Source organism: Pleurodeles waltl, chromosome 9, assembly GCF_031143425.1.
Source record: "Pleurodeles waltl isolate 20211129_DDA chromosome 9, aPleWal1.hap1.20221129, whole genome shotgun sequence".
In the NCBI taxonomy this organism is placed as follows: Eukaryota; Metazoa; Chordata; class Amphibia; order Caudata; family Salamandridae; genus Pleurodeles; species Pleurodeles waltl.
Genome location: NC_090448.1, coordinates 777,503,010 through 777,519,955, shown reverse-complemented (window position 1 = coordinate 777,519,955; position 16,946 = coordinate 777,503,010). Strand labels below are relative to the sequence as shown.

Genomic DNA, 16,946 nt, shown 5'->3' with positions numbered 1-16,946 from the left:
AGTGGAATGCAATACTAGACGCCCTGAGGACACCAGACTGTTCAACCTCTGATGAAGAACTTACAGCCCCAGAACAGATCCTTGCATAACCCCCTATATCATTGTGTAAGATGTTTTACGACGTAAAAGTACTGATGTATCTATGAGAACATGTCTAATTAATTCTTCATATAATTGGTTGAATGTGCTGCGGGGTGGGGGGGTTTCAGTTGATCGTGGAACTGTTAAATTGTATGATACAGTTCTTGACGTGGTGTCTTACAGTTATAAAGTAATAAAGGATATTTAAAAAAAAAAAAAAACAGCACCACTGGTAATTCTTGGCTTAAAGAAGGTACCTATGAATTGTGGGGGGGGATGCGTTGAATGCAACAGAGTTGCCTCCCCTCTTGTTTTGCCTAAGCCCAGAGTCCTTTGCCACCTCAATAAAGAATGGTATGGATATATTAGGAGTCCCCTTTGGGCCAGACATTTATAAAACATTCCTATTTGATGATGAAGTACTGCTAATCCTGTTGTTGTGGCCTAGTCCCTAGGCCTTCTTTGTAGTAAAGGTATGACAAGGGCATTGAGTGCAGTTGCTGAGGGCATGAACAGCCAGCTCCTCTTAGTAATGGGGCCACTAGACTGGTGACGCCTCTTAGGGGTGGGTGTGTGTTTGTGCCTTGATAGGTCAGCCCTTTTAGGAGAGCGGGCAGTACAATGTCTGTCCTTAGGATACCACACCTGCCTCCCCTCAGTCCTTCCTCCTCTACTTCCTTCACTCCCTGCTTGATGAGACAGCTAACAGCAGAGCGATTCTGCAGCCATGGTGTTATCCACACAAACATACACTTGCCACATTCATCCCATAATCCATTACCTGCTGCATAATCTTCAGAATTTAACAAAAACAAAAAACTATTTTGTTTCTAGCTCAAATAGATCAAAGTTGATAAAAATGTGATGATGAGACGTGTTGTGAGGGGAGCAACTAGACTCAAACTTTAGGGGGGGGTAACACGTCAAGTAGTGGAGGTGGAGTCATCATAAGAGCAGAATCATAATGCCTTGCGGGTTGCTCCCTTTGCTTTTCTGGTGCAGCACATAAAACGCAGTCATTCTTAGAGACTACATTAGGCAAATAGTGCATTTTAAATCACAGTGGGTCAGTAACCTTGTTCTTGGCATAAGAGGATTCTGGGGCTCTCCCTCAAGGAATTTTAGCCTGGTCAAAGATATGGTTTAAGAACATTTCTTTAGTTATTGTTCTGTTCATGCTTTGTTTACCTTCACACAATACTTTTATGCTGCTTGCCAAAAATGCTGTTAGTATAGTAAACAACGTTGTAGCTGTTTGGTGGAGGCTGCCTCATGTCCTACCTTTACAACCCATAAAATGTTCAAAATATATTCTTTGGTACTTTGCGACAACTCTCAACAAATATTTTTGGGTATGAAATGATTGAGTTCTCATGTAGCCTGAAACACAACCTATGTGTTATTTGATTTTAACATGCATTAAAGATAGAAACGGAACACACAGGTGTGATTATCTGGAATACCGCCACATCACACATGGGTGTCAATATGGGATTTCCAAGGGTAAAAGATGTTGACCTAGTTTTCCATTTTGTACTAATTTCGCTGTGCTGGGTACAGGATTAGGATTAGAAAATAAACAGAGCTTTAAAAGTCTTACTTATTTTCTTCAAACTACATTACGGCCCTTCTACAGCCACTGGGCAGCAAATAAATAGCCATTGTGGACCTAAGCATATGTGAATTGATCAACTTGTGACTCCACTTCTATTATTCTGCCATTTTTGTGAATACATGCTATGGCAGCTCAGGGTTGATATGCAAACCTGCAACATGCCCCTGAAAACAAATGGGAGCAGATTATTGAATTGTAATAACATTGTTGAAAATTATTTGCAGCAGTGCTTGGAGAATGACAATGTATTTACTGATAACAAAATTTGCATATTTTTATTGAATTCTTCTGTGAAGCAAATGGCATACGAAATACGATTTCTTGGGTGGACGCTTAGAAGCAGAATGACAAAGTAATCCCATAAAGAACTTTGGATGCATAAGTATGTTTTACAGTAAGAATGATGGGGCTAAATTAAAACAATTGTAAAACATTTTGAAATAATCAGACTGTGAGAAAAAGACTGGGTTGCAGACAAACTAGTCTCTAATTAGTTGTGGGAAGCAGGAAATTAGACACAATCGATAGGCCTTGCAAATCTAATCCCAACCTCATTTGAGGTAACATATTGGCGTATCTGAGCAGAAAAAAATGACTCCAGAGACAGAAGATACCCTCCCTTAGTATTATCCATTTTAAGTCTCCACCCCTATAAACCACTGCTGAAGACACATCTCTACCCAAGCTGGCCCCTGTCCTCAAAGGAATTCCTCCTACTGTCTCCTCAGGTATATGTAAGTACTACAAGGTGGATCATACAAGGTCTTACTGGAGGCCCTGTGTAGCAGGTGGGCAGCTCCAGCTTCCAAGGGGCTCTCCTTGACCTGCCCTAGTATCTCTTGAACAGCCCATATTTATTCCTAATGCTATTCTATGCCCATTCTTCTGACTGTCTCCCTTCATACTGAAAACACACCCCCTTTCCTCTTCCGATGCTGCCTTCTTTTATCAATTCCAATTTTACTTTGCTCTGTATCTTTTGCCAGATGTCCATGTGACATATGTAAAACATTATTGAACAGCAGACTTGAAAATGCCAGTGTCCTGACGAAGCCCTGCTCTATTCAAAAGGCTCCTTCTCCATTTGTAAGTCTTGTGTCCTACCTTTCTTCCTCCATTTTTCTCTTTTCAAGTCTCCCTTTCATCAGTGTTCAACAAGAATACTAGAAAACAGCACACCATATAAAGTTCCTCTGTACAAATGTTGTAACATTCTCTCAAAGTCCAAATATCTCAAACTGCATCAAATTTCCCCAAATCTTATACAAACATAATCTCCATGTAGTTCAGAAAATAGAGGTCTTATGTGACCGTTATATGCCGAGGGCTAGATTCCTTTAATTGTGTCAGTTACCTCTCAGGCACTGGTAAATTAATGCAAAGGCAAAAGAAAACATATTTGAGGCACCATCAGATATGATTTAAAATGTAGTAACAAAATCTGCAGTTAATTATGGAGTCTTTATTTTTTAATTCAGGTTTAAAGTAGGATAATCCCACAGTATTTACAAAATTATGATCCTACTCTAGATATAAACAAGTTCTTGATAAGTAACACAGTGAATTAACATTGGTAGTTGCATCGGACAATGCACATTTCATGACCCCGTCACTTTTTGAAAGCTCTTAGCTGAACGAACGGCTTGTAGCAGTCCTAATCAAAAGGTCTGCTGCCAATAATCATCAAGGATCATCAAGGATAATGAGTAATTATTCAGGTAAGCAATACGAATACCTCCAAGGTGACAAGAAACAACCAGCCTTTCAATTTTTACTGTCATAAAGGTGCTCTTTAGGTAGTCTCTAGAAACTGAATTGGTCAGTTAAACAGTCAGATTTGCAGCTGGTTGTAGATCTAGAAGGTGCATCCTACTAAAACATGTTCAGTTAAATACTAAGTTAAAGGCACATGATAAGGACTAAAGCAGCAGGCTTCACAGTTAAGTTTGTCAGTAGGCTGACCCACTGATGAACTTCATGGTAAGCACCAGGTATAGTAGGATAGAGATCCTAGGCTGTAACCTGATATAATCAGCATGAAATGTTATCAGTATTTGTATACTTAATTTTACCATTGGTATGACACTAAGATTCTTCTTTATTCCAGGCGCCCTTTTGTGTGGTTTACAAACTCTTCCCGCTACTGAATATTGATCTCTTCCCACCTGCTTCTTACCTATCCCTGTCTTCGCTCGCTTTTTCCTGCTGCTATAGATGGCCCTACCAATGATCACTGACAAAATATCCAGGACAATAGTATCGTGTGAACGGAATATTGTGTCAAACATATTGAGGATCAAGAATCTAAGTGCATATAGGTAAATATAGATTTATAATTGTTAACTCCACATCTATGGACCTTGAAACTATATGTCATCAGGGTACATATATGTGGAGTTTCGTGTAGTAAAACTTTGCATGCCTATAGAAACTGACCTTCATGATATTCTCGTCTTCAATATTAGGGGCACAATATTTTGTCCACACAATATTTTGGACTCAATATTTTGGCCAAACACTGACTAGCAAACAACTCCATTTACAGGAGTGGCATTCCTCTACATCACTGAATACAACAGCCTCTGCAGCCTGAGTAATTTGAGGATCTGGAATGTCCAGCTCAAATTAGACTCTTTGGGTCAGCCCAAAGACCCACCATCTTCCATTGGACTTTAGAACAACAGATTGTACTGCACAAACACTGGACATAATTGTTTCCACACTAAAACTCATTGACTGGACAGTAACTCTTCCCATCATCTGGAGAAACCACCAACTCATCTCATTCAACATTAACCTGGCCACCATTACAATATTAAAGTGCAACAATACCTTCTGCATACTAGTTCAAAATAATCACACTTGACTCTCACCTCACTACATCCTTGGCATCACATTTGCATAACAGAAGAGAAGGCTATCCTGTAGCTCTAACAGAAACCACTCCTGGCCTCCTCATTTCCTGAAAAAACAAAGGTACTGCTGCTCAATACCAATGCAAAAAATGTAAAATAAGGAAAGTAAAACTGATTTGAAGAACCAATATCATGGAACATTGCCTCAGACATGTCACCCAGTAACCTCCATCCTCAGTTCACAAAGCACAAGCCAAGCTCCCCATCCAGTCCTAAGAACTCCTCAATACCAACCACCCAGATATCTCCCTCATCAGAAACTTGTGCTCCTGTAGTGGGCATCCAACTTTCAACTAACACCCTTATCCAGGCCGGAACATTTACTCCTAATCCAGACATCTTCCTCACAACACCTCTTAAACAAAGCCATCCGTATAAAAGAATCACCTTAATCTAGTTGATTTAGCAAGCTACTAATGAAACCTAAATAGCGTACTCCTGTGCAAACTGGAAGAAAGAGCTGTTTTTACTTAAATGTCCAACCTCACTTGTCTCTAATTGTCACATTGACTTCCGTTCTGTCAGAGGATCATAATACGCCCCCATATCTACCAGAAAATCACAACTGATATGGATGTAGTTGCCATGTACTGGCTCTGGGGCTATCTGCCATCTTTGATATAATCTGCCGCTCCAACCTACTATAGGGCTATGAGAACTTGCAAGTAATAATTTTAGACTGAACATCCTCCTACTTTTGTGGCAGTTAAAGCATCATATTGTACCCACCATACTTAGTAAATTTATTCTGCACTTACTCAGGAATGCCTCAAGGTTCTATTATCTTGCAACGCCTCTTGAACTATTTCCTCAGCCCATTAACAGGCCTCATCAAGTCCTTTAAATGACATCCAGATAATCCTCAAGCTGGAAAACCTAGAGGCATAGGCCATTCTATTAGCCAAGGACCACTGAATGCTAATAAATCTCCCGAAACAACATATTTGAAACCAAGATACTTACAGGTGGAAAATGGATGTTTGTATTCACAAGACTACAAAAAAACAGCAGCAAGGCAATTACTTCACCTCTACTTCGGAGACCACTTTACTCCTGCTCTCAAAATAATTGGTCAGGTGTGCCTCTTTCAAAGCACTTATTGTTACCCATAGGGGAATCTAAACAAAGCTCCCGTCATGCACACAGACTAGAATGTTGGCCTAAAGGCTGGCATTCCAGCCCTCCAACCTTCCTTCAGCAAGATACACATTGAAGGAACTTCTTTCTCTATCCGTTAAACAAAATTGTAAAACTCACTCCCAACAAAGATAAGAAACATACAAAACCACCTCATATTCAGGGGTGCAATAAAGACCTGGTAATTTTGTAAAGCAAAGCAGTCCCAGATCCAAGCAATCCTACAAAGTTGAGCCAGTCAGCTATTAACATCTCTCACTCCTTTTGGCTCCAATCCAAGCTTGAGTACATCTGAAATATTGTTTGCATTATAGAAACCCTCCAGTCAACATGCCCCACACCAAAATGCCTCCTTGTAAGGGAAAAGTACAATACTTTAATCTATAAGCATTGCCAAATGTATGTCTTACTGATCTTTTCTTCACTGAACATACATATAAGCTGAGTCACAGAAGGAGCATCGAAGGAATCTCTATGGCTAACACCACTACTCTTTCCATTATGGTCATACTATAAGCCAACAGTTTTCCAACAAAGCACAACCAACTGAGTAATTTGCTTCCGGTCCACAAAGATGTACATTGGATCTCAATACAGTGTAATTTGTCAATTAATTGTTGATCTGAACATAACTGAATGTGTGTTTCTGCAAACGAATGTACATTCAGAAAGGTAAATGTAGATTCATTCAAAATGATGACCCTGTGAACCAACAAAGTAGATTGGAACCTATGACAATACAATTGTGTCAAGGAACAAACATTTAGATCAGTGAATCTCCATTCAAAGTAAAATATGCTTTTAGAAAATACTGGCACAGCATCACAAATGTATGAGGCAACTAAACAAGTACGAAGTGAGCAGGGCATGAAAAAGCTATGGTCATTCAGGAAAAACAATATTGCATTGAAACTTTCCCCAAACAGACATGAAATTAAGCTCATTAGGACTGCACAATTTTGTACTGCACACTATGTCATTTTGATTAGGCCCGAATTACAAAAGCTCTGGAAGAGAGTGTGATATCTATGTCACATGTTAAAATAGATACTAAGGAGGTCTGAATTTATATTCATTTAGTATCAATTATGATTTTTGTCTGCAAAAAGGAACACACATTACAGATCTTAGTGCTCTCTGCCACAAGGCACTTATCCCCCAGTAAAGTTTTTCCCATGTAGGTTTTGGAAAGTAAAACCTGTTGAAATTTACCTGGGAAAAAATGTCGGTTGTTGGGTTTGCGATTTCAATATGTGCTGTAGCAGAAGTTACCATAAGTTTTCTAAATTAACTGGGCCAAACCACTTAAGTTGACATAACTTAGGGGCATATTTACTCGAAAGTGGTCCTGATGCTCCACTTTTCTTGTATCTTCCCTGCCCTATTTAACGACACCATGGTTGCGCAATATTTACTATATGGCCCACCATGGCAGTCATTAGGACAACAGAATCAAGATTTTTTCCGCTACTGTGGCACTTTGCTGCACTAGCGTAAAAAATATTGATGCTAGTGCAGCAAAGCACCGGGAGGCCCACGGACTAAAACGGGTGCGTCACTTTGACGCCTGCTCTGAACAGGCATTAAAAAATACTGAAAAAATGGTGCAGTGATCTGTTGTAAATTTCACTGTGCCATTTTTTCAGGGCTCCCTGCGTCGGAATGCCCCCTTGCATACATTATGCCTGGTGCAGACATAATGTGTCACATGGGTTTACATTGCGCCACTTTGTAAATACGGCGCTGGATAAAGGCTTTCTTAACGCCACCTCAATGTAAAACAAAAATGATGCTAGGGCGGCGCAAGGTGACTCTAGGGACTTGTAAATATTCCCCTTAAAGTTTTAAGCATGGTACAAAGGTGTACACTACAACCTACCAATATATCTCAACAGATTTTGAAATGCATCAATGATCGTGCATTGAAGCCGTAACTAATTTTAAATGACTACCATGACCCAACAGCAAACAACATATTTAAGATATTTCTCAAATGTTGTGATTTTAAAAGAACAACATAACTGACGACCTTTTGTACTTTTGAGGCTTTTATTTATAGAGGCTATATTATGCAACACAGTTTGTAACTTTAGCATTTCTTGAAAACTGCTTAAAATAAACAATTCGTATTATATGTTAGACAGGCTACACAATTTGTTATAGTTTTGCAGTATTGTAAATGTTCTGAGAATGTAACCATTTTATCAGTCCCGAAAGGATAAGATGTCCTTGCTGGAATGCAAATTTAAATCCATGTCTGGTTGGCTTTAGGACACTGTAAAAGTACAGTTGTTTGAGAGACTGAAGGTTCAAGCCAGGCTTGAGCCAGATGCCTTGCTTGGGCAGAGATTGAGGTCCTCTTAGATTTTTATGCCCAAAACAGGCCAAGCTTGCATAAGGTCCTCACTGTCACCCACTCTAACTTCATGCAGGAAGAATTAAAACCAAAGCATTAACCTGTGATGTAAACGAGGAGAAAGTAATAGCCAGCTAGTGGCTGAAATTCACAATGTGAAACCAGAAAAACAGGGATCTATCCCGCTTCCCCGCTTGACCAAATGGTGTGATCTTGGGCAATATTTAATTAAACCATACCTCCTTGTATTTCATTATTGCATATGACAGCACCTTGAAATGCGTGAGTTCAGGGAGTATACTATAGAAAAACATCTTAAAATTGATTTAACAGACTATAATATTTCTACCTGTGTAGTACAAATCTAAGCCACATTTAGTATGCACATGACAACTGTCTTGTCTCTTAGTTCACTAATGGGATTCCTGCTAGGATGGAGGGGGCATGAATGGTTTCTGAATTCATGCTAAAAACATGAATCTTTTCTGAGTTCATGATAAGAACTGTCACTTGCAATAAACACCCAGCGCAGTGATATAATCTGACCTACCAAAGTGAAAAACTTTTGCATTTCAAAGAATTGCACTATTTTCAATTTTGGACGACTTTATCATCATTTTTGCATGATGTTTTGTTGCACGATCTAAATGTCAATCATTTTCTTTGCTTGTCTCATGCATGTGATCTAAGAGCCAGACCACACTCTTGGCTCTGCTCTCCCAATTAACTTGCTGCCTCTCCCACCTTTATGTAAAAGCCATCTACATGTTTGGCATACTTTGTCATTGCATTTAGATAGCACTCCAGGTCCCTGTTGTCAGGGTGCCATCTATCTTTTTAACTTGTATCCCACAGCACTTTCTGATCTTTTGCCTCTAAGGAAATACAACAAACTAATGCAAATATTTATGTTGTAAGGTCAAGCACAATTATAATTTCCTGCAGGTTTTCTTCTCAAGGGAAAATCCTTCAGGCATGTCACTGTGTCTGCCTAAAAATAGACCTGAGATGGACACTGATTGTGCAGCAATGAGTGTATTGCAGAGCACCCCTGTTGTGTATTTGGGGATGGTGGCAGTATCTGTTATCATAAGCCATCATCCCTGCTGCTTGCACACCTCCTCCATGGACCTATCAAGTGTTGCTTAGGCAGAGCAGGGAGAGTGACAAGCAGACACCTGAAATGGGAAAGCACAAAAGAAATGTCAAAAGTCTGTCTTTAAGCACACAGGTATTAAGGTGAAGTAAAAGCTCTGCTGTGCCAGACTTATAGGTAGCCTGCCAAGTGTCTGTGCATGATGTGCTGTTCCATTGCAGGATTTTCCTTTGACTTCTGGGACTTGTAGCCATGTTTATTCCATTATAAAACAGGAATACAAGTCCCATAATAAAAACTAAAAATCTTGGACTGAAGCAGCACATTACGCATGGGCCTGGGAAACTTGGCAGCTATTTTTACACCACTCTGGCAGGCAACAACCCCAACCCAGGCAGCTCAGCCTATGGCTTCTGAGGGGTGGGGGGTGGAGAGTGACTAAGCCCGTTCAGCCTAATAGGTGTTGCACGCCTGTGCGTCGTTGTGCAGTGGAAGGCAGTTCACAAAGCTAACTGGTCACCTTTCAGTTGGTATTGCTTTACTTTGGGGTTAAGCTGGTACTAATGAGGTGAATCCTTTGCACAAATGGGAAAATATTAATTTAATCTATTACAAAATCTGCCACATTGCGCCACATAATTTGCCTTTTCTTGCTGCATAATTTAGTAAACACTACTGCATAATTAGGTCCTCTGCTGCTGCATCATTCCAGTTGACCTAAGTAACTGCCTCTGAGAAAGTTGCAAGGCATAAGTGACTGGACCCAAGTGAAACGTGTATACACATATTATGATCACTTTAAATAGCATACGTGAGAATCCCCTCCTTTTTCCTTGGGTACGTGCAGGTACTTCATATGCTCCAGCGGGAATGCTGCCATTCTTCAAAGTATTGAATGAAAACTTCTATCTAGTTATACAGTATTTGGAATGAAGTGGGCATCCAGTTTCTGCAAATGTTTTCAAGCTGAGCGATTGCCACATAAACGAATTAAAAAAAGATCCCACACAATGCCTAAAACAGCAACATTTATGTTGTAGACAATTGGAAAGGAAATGGTGCAAAGCCTACAAGTATGTAGAATTGCTGAATTTTAAAACTGCTCTCAAAATGTATCATAATCAAATCAAAACAGTAAAAAAAAAAAAATATTCCACTTAAATAGCTGATTTACATGGATATTCCAAATTGATCTTCAAGACTGCCAACTCTTTTTTAACATCTTGGACTCTGGATTGCCAGATTCCCCCCTCCCAAGCACTTTGCAATCGAATCTCCTCTTTTGTTGAAGAAAAGATTAATCTTATCCAACGTAATTTTAATTTCCCCACCTCTACTTCAGTAGTCTTAAGAAATGATGGATGCTCCACTGCTGAAATTGAAACATTATAGACCAGTGGTTCCCAACCTGTGGTCTGGGGACCCCTGGGGGTCCGCGAAGCCTTCTCAGGGGGTCCGCGAGAGCCTAGAAAATTAAAAAACATTAACAAATATTGACACATTAAGTCCCCAGCTTCCAGTAATGACTCAGGCGGGGGTCCCCGGATTCCAATGATGATTCAGAGGGGGTCCCTGGGTTCCATTAATGTTAAAGTGGGGGTCCACAGAAATCAAAAGGTTGGGAACCACTGTTATAGACCTTCTAAGAAATGTCTTTACCTCAATCTCCCCAGGCCATTTTGAGTTACAGATCTGGATTTCCCATTGACCCGCATCCACCTCGGGTCCTTCATAAGGTGGTGGACCTTGTCAACTCCCTTTTGAACCAGATTATGAATACTTCATTAGCCACTAGTACTGTGCCAGCAGAATGGAAGCTGGTTATCATCAAACCTTTAAAAAAAGAAACCCCTGGCCCATTCTACCATGCTATCAAATCTGCGCCCTATTTTGCTATTACAAGCTATGAGAAAGATCCTGAAAAATCTTATAAATGGCCAGCTAACTGCTTTTTTAGAAAAGGCGAGATGTTCCATCCTCGACAATCTGTTTTTTTCCCAAAACACTCTACTGAGACAGCTATTTTGAATGTATCAGATTCTCTTAAACGTACTTTCCATGCTGGGATGAATGCGGTGTTGATCTTTTTGGATCTTTCTGCTGCATTTGATAACTTGTCTCATGATATCCTGCTCCAGCGCATTAAAGAGTGTGGTATCATTGGGCATGCCTATGGTCTTATTTGACTGATCGCAGAAATAAGTAATGTTAGGCCCTTATGTTTCAGCTGAAACAGCAGACACATCTGGGGTGCCACAGGGCTCCTCTTTGAGCAATGTTCTTTTTAATATATATGGCCCCACTTATCTCTCTAATTTCATAGTTTGGTATCAAGACACTTTCTTACGCAGATGACACCCTGTTTAATACTTTCTCTAGATAAAATACCACTGGGTTCAGAGCTAAATTTTAAAAACTGTTTGATTGCTGTTATCCAGCGGGTGCAAGACAATCACCTAAAATGCAATACTGAAAAAACAGAAATTATGTTGTCGGGGAAGGAAAATGTTTTTGACCCGACCCAACCCAACGGTGGCCGGAATCTGCTCCCACCCCTCCAGCCACAGTTGAGATGGCTAAGAATCTGGGTATAAAATTTGACTCCCAAATGACTTTCCGGTCCTGGCCCTGGCAGGTAACTGTTTTAACCTGATAAAATCTCTTAAGAAATGTTTTGATCTCCCTGCCTCTAAGAGCCAGGAAAACAGTTGCCTATGCGCTTATTTCTGCCATGCTGGATTATTGCAACAGCTTTCATGCTGGATCTACAAAGCAAACTTAAGGAAAATTACAGATTGTCCAGCATGCAGCAGCCAGGTTGGTCCTTTGACTACCTAGGCAGTCATCTGCTTCGGCAGCCTTAAAACTATTACATTGGCTTCCAGTTCGTAAGTGGGTCCTATTTAAAATCTTGTTAATGACGTTTAGAGCATTTAAAGGAATGGAACCAACATTTGTAACTGCTAGATTTACTCATTATACCACTAGTAGGACTCTCCAGTCCTCCTCTTTAAACTTCCTTAAACGTGTGCGATTCAGACTTCGGTCTTGAGGAGGCAAATCCTTTACAGTTTTAGGTACTTAGGCCCAGTGCTTAATTTGTAAATAAAATGGTGCCGGTGCTAAAGGCCCTCCTCCTAAACACGCGACTGCTGCAATTAAAAGTGTGAGCACATAATACTGAGGCAGAATAATCCTGAAGTCACCTCGGGCCTCTTCAATCCATTAACAGCCACTCCCCGCCCCTTCAGCTCACTCTTGCAGCTTCCTGCTTTTCCCCTTTCTGACTCTTCTTATTTTTTCTCTTCCTCCGTCTTTCCCACGTGTCTTTTGCTCAGAGTAAATGCCTGAGACACAAAACTAAGCGCCGGCCCTCAGAAATAAGTGCCGGTGCTCAGCACCCAGTGCTTAATTTGTGCTTGCTGTTTCCGGTGCTGAGTACCGGCACTTATTTTTGAGGGCCGGGGCTTATTCTTCTGCCTCAAGCGTTTTCTGGGAGCAAACGACAAATATGGGAAAGACAGACGAAGGGAAAAACGAAAAAGGTTCACAAAGGGAGAAAGTAGAAAGCTGCAAGAATGAGCTGAAGGGGCGGGGAGTCGCTTTATATGGATTGAAGAGGCCCCAGATGGCTTCAGGATTACACCGCCTCAGTATTCCGTGTTCATTTAGTTGCAGCAGCCGCGTGTTTAAGAGGAAAACTTTGGGCACCAGAACCTTTTTATTTACAAATTAAGCAATGTCAGCACCGGAAACAACAAGCACATATTAAGCACTACTTAGGCCTGGAATCATGTCCCCACCAAATTAAGATTTTTAGACTCTGAGCTTTCCTTTAGGAAACAGCTATAAACCTGGATCTTTGGCATCTCAAAATCACTCTGCTACTTTCTTATTCTCTAAGCCTGTGACCACGTGTCACATTCATTTTTTTTGCCTCTTCAGTGCTAGGACACTCCTTGGAGGAGTAGCAGCTTGCACTTTATAAATGCCTAATTACATTACATTACAATGACATATTTTCACAATTATTGTGTCAAATGCTAAATATTGCCAGTGAGCTAAATCGGTGAATTTTGGTTTTCGTGAATTTACACCGGAAATATAGAGAATACATAGTTAACACCAGACCAATGTTCGTGTGCTATGTATGTTTGTAAATATTATGAAATGAAATATTATTGCGGTAGCCAGAACATCAAAAAGACTTTGGGAGACGCCCAAGAGTTAAAAATCATTGTTTATACGGTATATTTAGCATATTTAAAATCCACGATGAGTTTTGCTTACCTCTTCTTAAAAGTACATTTTCGACAAATACATTAACAAAAATGTAATTGGTTTTCAGAGCCTTAGAAGGAGCTTAATCATCCTCTTTCAACAGTCTCGCGCCTCCCTTAACGTTCCCTTTGAGCCCCGGGTGGGGCAGCCCATAGCCTGATAACTACCGGTGTGGAGGGAGATGGCTCGTGCGAGGTAGGAAGGGTGAAGCTACAGACGGCAGTGGCGTAACGAAACTTAAGCCCTCCCCCCCTGCAAAGTACCAGCAGGGGCCCCCTTCCCACTGCACCCAGTCAGGGGCCTGCCGCCTGTGCGCAGTGTACTGAGCTGAGGGGGGCCGGACCGCGGGGGCTGCCTGGGGCTTTGTTACTCCCATGTTGACGGGCTTCAGTAGCAGGCCTCGGTCCCAGCTGTGCTGGGACAGAGAGCAGGAGCCGGACTCGGACCCACCTGGCCTTTCGCGTGCTTTGTAGCTTGACAAGGCTGCCTGACTGTAGTGGAAGGCTCTCCAACCAACCGGATGCAGCAGGTGCGCAGCCTGATAAACGAAAACAACAGAGAAGGCTGACAGAGCAGTGGAGTGGACGCCTACCATGGAACACAGCTCCCTCACAAAATCCAATGCAGGGGGTGGGAGGCGTTGTACTGCTGCTTGCTATGACAACTGCGTGATGCACAGCATGGCAAACTGTAGCTTAATATGTGTGATAAAGGTCTCTAATATTGTAGGTAGCTTGTAGAGTAACATGCTACCCTCCCTAAACTGATTTACTGCCTCACCAGGAGGCTGAAAATAACTTAGCATATATCTTTGTCCAGCTCATAGTCACCTCGCGGGGAATCCAGACCTGCATGACAGGTGTTTATTATCAAATCCAGTTCAGTAGTACTCGTTTTACCGACCCAGCAAGGGTGAAAGCCGATAGGCCTCTCTTTGGCTGTCAGCTATTTCACTTGGCCAATGCTTCTTTTATTTTGCTGCTGTTTTTGTAAAACTTAATTGTTGGTGGGATCAGCGAGGCTCCAAACAATTTATTAAAAAAAACCATCAGCATATTCAGTTGGTTTGGGGGTTGATTGACAGTCTGAGATTGGTTGATGCTTTGTTTATCATTATTTCTTTCAAACTTTATTGTTTGGGGGAAGATGCCAGGCACTTGCCAACATAAAAAAACTAGGCTAAAAAGTAAAAATACTTTTGTGGCCTCAATAAACACACATCACAATAGCAGTCTCTAGCACTGAAGGCAATTACTTTTGTGCGTGAATGTGCTTGTGAAAGATCAGAATTCTGTCATTTATCAGTGAATTTTACCACTGGCAGCATTGGGCTGACCTGTCACTTGCTGTATTGTGTGGAAGTACTATGTGCATGAAGAATGACTCAACAGACCAATTGATGATTAGTGCTAACTCCCTCCCCCATGTAAAAATATATATTATTAGGAGTCTTGGTTCCAGCTCAAAGATACACCGGCATCAAATGACTCATTGCAGCAATCTTTTAATTTCACACAATTTTGTAGTGACATTCCAAAATTGCGGCAGTAATGTGTTTCGGTCTCAGAAAGAGCTTCGGCTGACCAAAGTATCCACTGAATAACACCTATTTTTCTCAAATGAGGATTCTGAAGAAAAAAACACTTCCTTTTATTTCCTCTCATTTTAAAAGCCTTTAGTCAATGTTCCATTCAACTTTAGACTGCACTATGACAATGCATTTTACCCAGGCATTTTATCTTGCGCTTAATTCAGATTGCAAGTGGTGCAAAATATGGCTGTCCGGGTGGTACGCAATTTACGGAGGTACGACTCAGTCTCTGACATCCATCGATCCCTTCACTGGCTTCAGGCTCTTCCAATTCAAGGCTTTCAGCTTTTGCCAGAAAGTGTTTTTTTTTAAAGACAAACTGCGTTTTTTCAGGAAATTTCTAACCAAGTACTCTCCCTTGCATTGCTTTGGGTCTAGTTCCTCATTTCTTTTGACTGTTTCACGTTGTGTATGAGCCAAAATGAGAGCGAGGGTTGTACCTCTTCTGTTGCTGCTCCCATCCTTGGCAATTCTCTTCTTCTCCATCTTTGTTGGTTAAATAATCATCTTTTCTGATCAGCATCGAAGACACCTCTTTTCTGTTGACTCTCCCACTTTTAGAATCCATTCTAGTACCACGGTGTCCTAGGGTGACTGGATTTGAGCTTTATAAATGTTTCATTGATTGATTAATAAATGCATGCACTCAGCACCGAGGGGGATAACAACATTACAAATCCTGCCAACATAATGATACATATCTCATTTAGGAATCCTAACTAGATGTATCTAATAATAATATAGAACCTTTTCACACACATCCCACCGAATCCTTGATCCAACTTCCCATGCCACTTATATCTTCCTTATCTACGTCACTGACAATCCACCATGTTTTTGGAGTAATCAGGATTTTCTTTCCTCATTTATCTTTAACTACAAGTCAGCCGCATTAAAGAATAAGTCGACATTCTTGACACTTGTAATGCTTTATATCAACAGCTCCCTCACCTCCCAGATTGTCCTCAAGTAATTCAAAAATCGCTCTTCACGCTCACTCTTACTTTTTCGGCCACCCATGTCACCATTTAACTACAACATCCATGGTTGTCATGCAATAAAGTTCAAATTTCTTGATCCAGCTGTGGTTTTCAATATGGACTAAGACGTTCTAGCTAGAGAAATCTGTCTCCACCATCCTACCCCCATACTTCACAGGGGCAATCCTCCCATCTCCAAATATTTAATAACAAAACAAGAGGTACACCTGCAACCATCGGAGTTCTTCACATCGCACCCACTGTATCCTTAGGGACTAGGATGCACACAGTGTAAATGCCTTGAGACACTCCAGTCTGGAGTGTCCACTGTGTAAAATCACTGAAATAAAATGGACACACTTATGATAATGATGCTTATTTTCCAGGGTTAATTTGGTGTTTAGGTTGAGCCTACTAGACAGTGCATAAGCTGTCCGTTGTGAGACATATTGTGGGCTTACCAAGAAAATACAGGGCCTTGGAGTCTGTTAATTTCTTACAATTAGGTTGGCTTTCCTGTCATTCATTCGCTTGCTTCTTATTCGTGTCCCTGCTTGTCAATCTTGTGTTTACCCCTCCCATGGAAAATAGCCTCTTTCCCATCTCTTTTGATTGGCTAGCTTTATGCTTCCACTACTTACATTTCAAGCACTACGTTTTTTTGTTTGGTGAAGCACTCCATTGGAGAGAATGTGTTTTCCATTTGTCTTCCTTGTGTACTTCTGCCCCACTGCACTCTGTGTTGCCATCTCTCGCAAATGTGCCTATCCTCGACCCAACTCCATTTTGCCTTCGCATTTGTGCACTCCCTTGTTGCTTTCTCACCTGTGTCCTACTCCCCACCCTCTCCACGTTGCTCTCTCATTCTCCCCCTGCCCTGCCCTTTATGTTGCT

General features: G+C 41.1%; 1 protein-coding gene across 1 annotated transcript in view; it reads right to left on the bottom strand.

Annotated features, from left to right (window-relative positions):
- Window positions 1-14,042, bottom strand: part of LOC138258720 (Bardet-Biedl syndrome 1 protein-like) — a 235,056-nt gene extending 221,014 nt beyond the window's left edge. Inside the window, exon 1 of the mRNA XM_069206001.1 lies at window positions 13,932-14,042. The gene's annotated coding sequence lies outside the window, so the exon portion shown is untranslated. The remainder of the gene's footprint in view (window positions 1-13,931) is intronic.
- Between the last annotated feature and the right edge of the window lie 2,904 nt (window positions 14,043-16,946).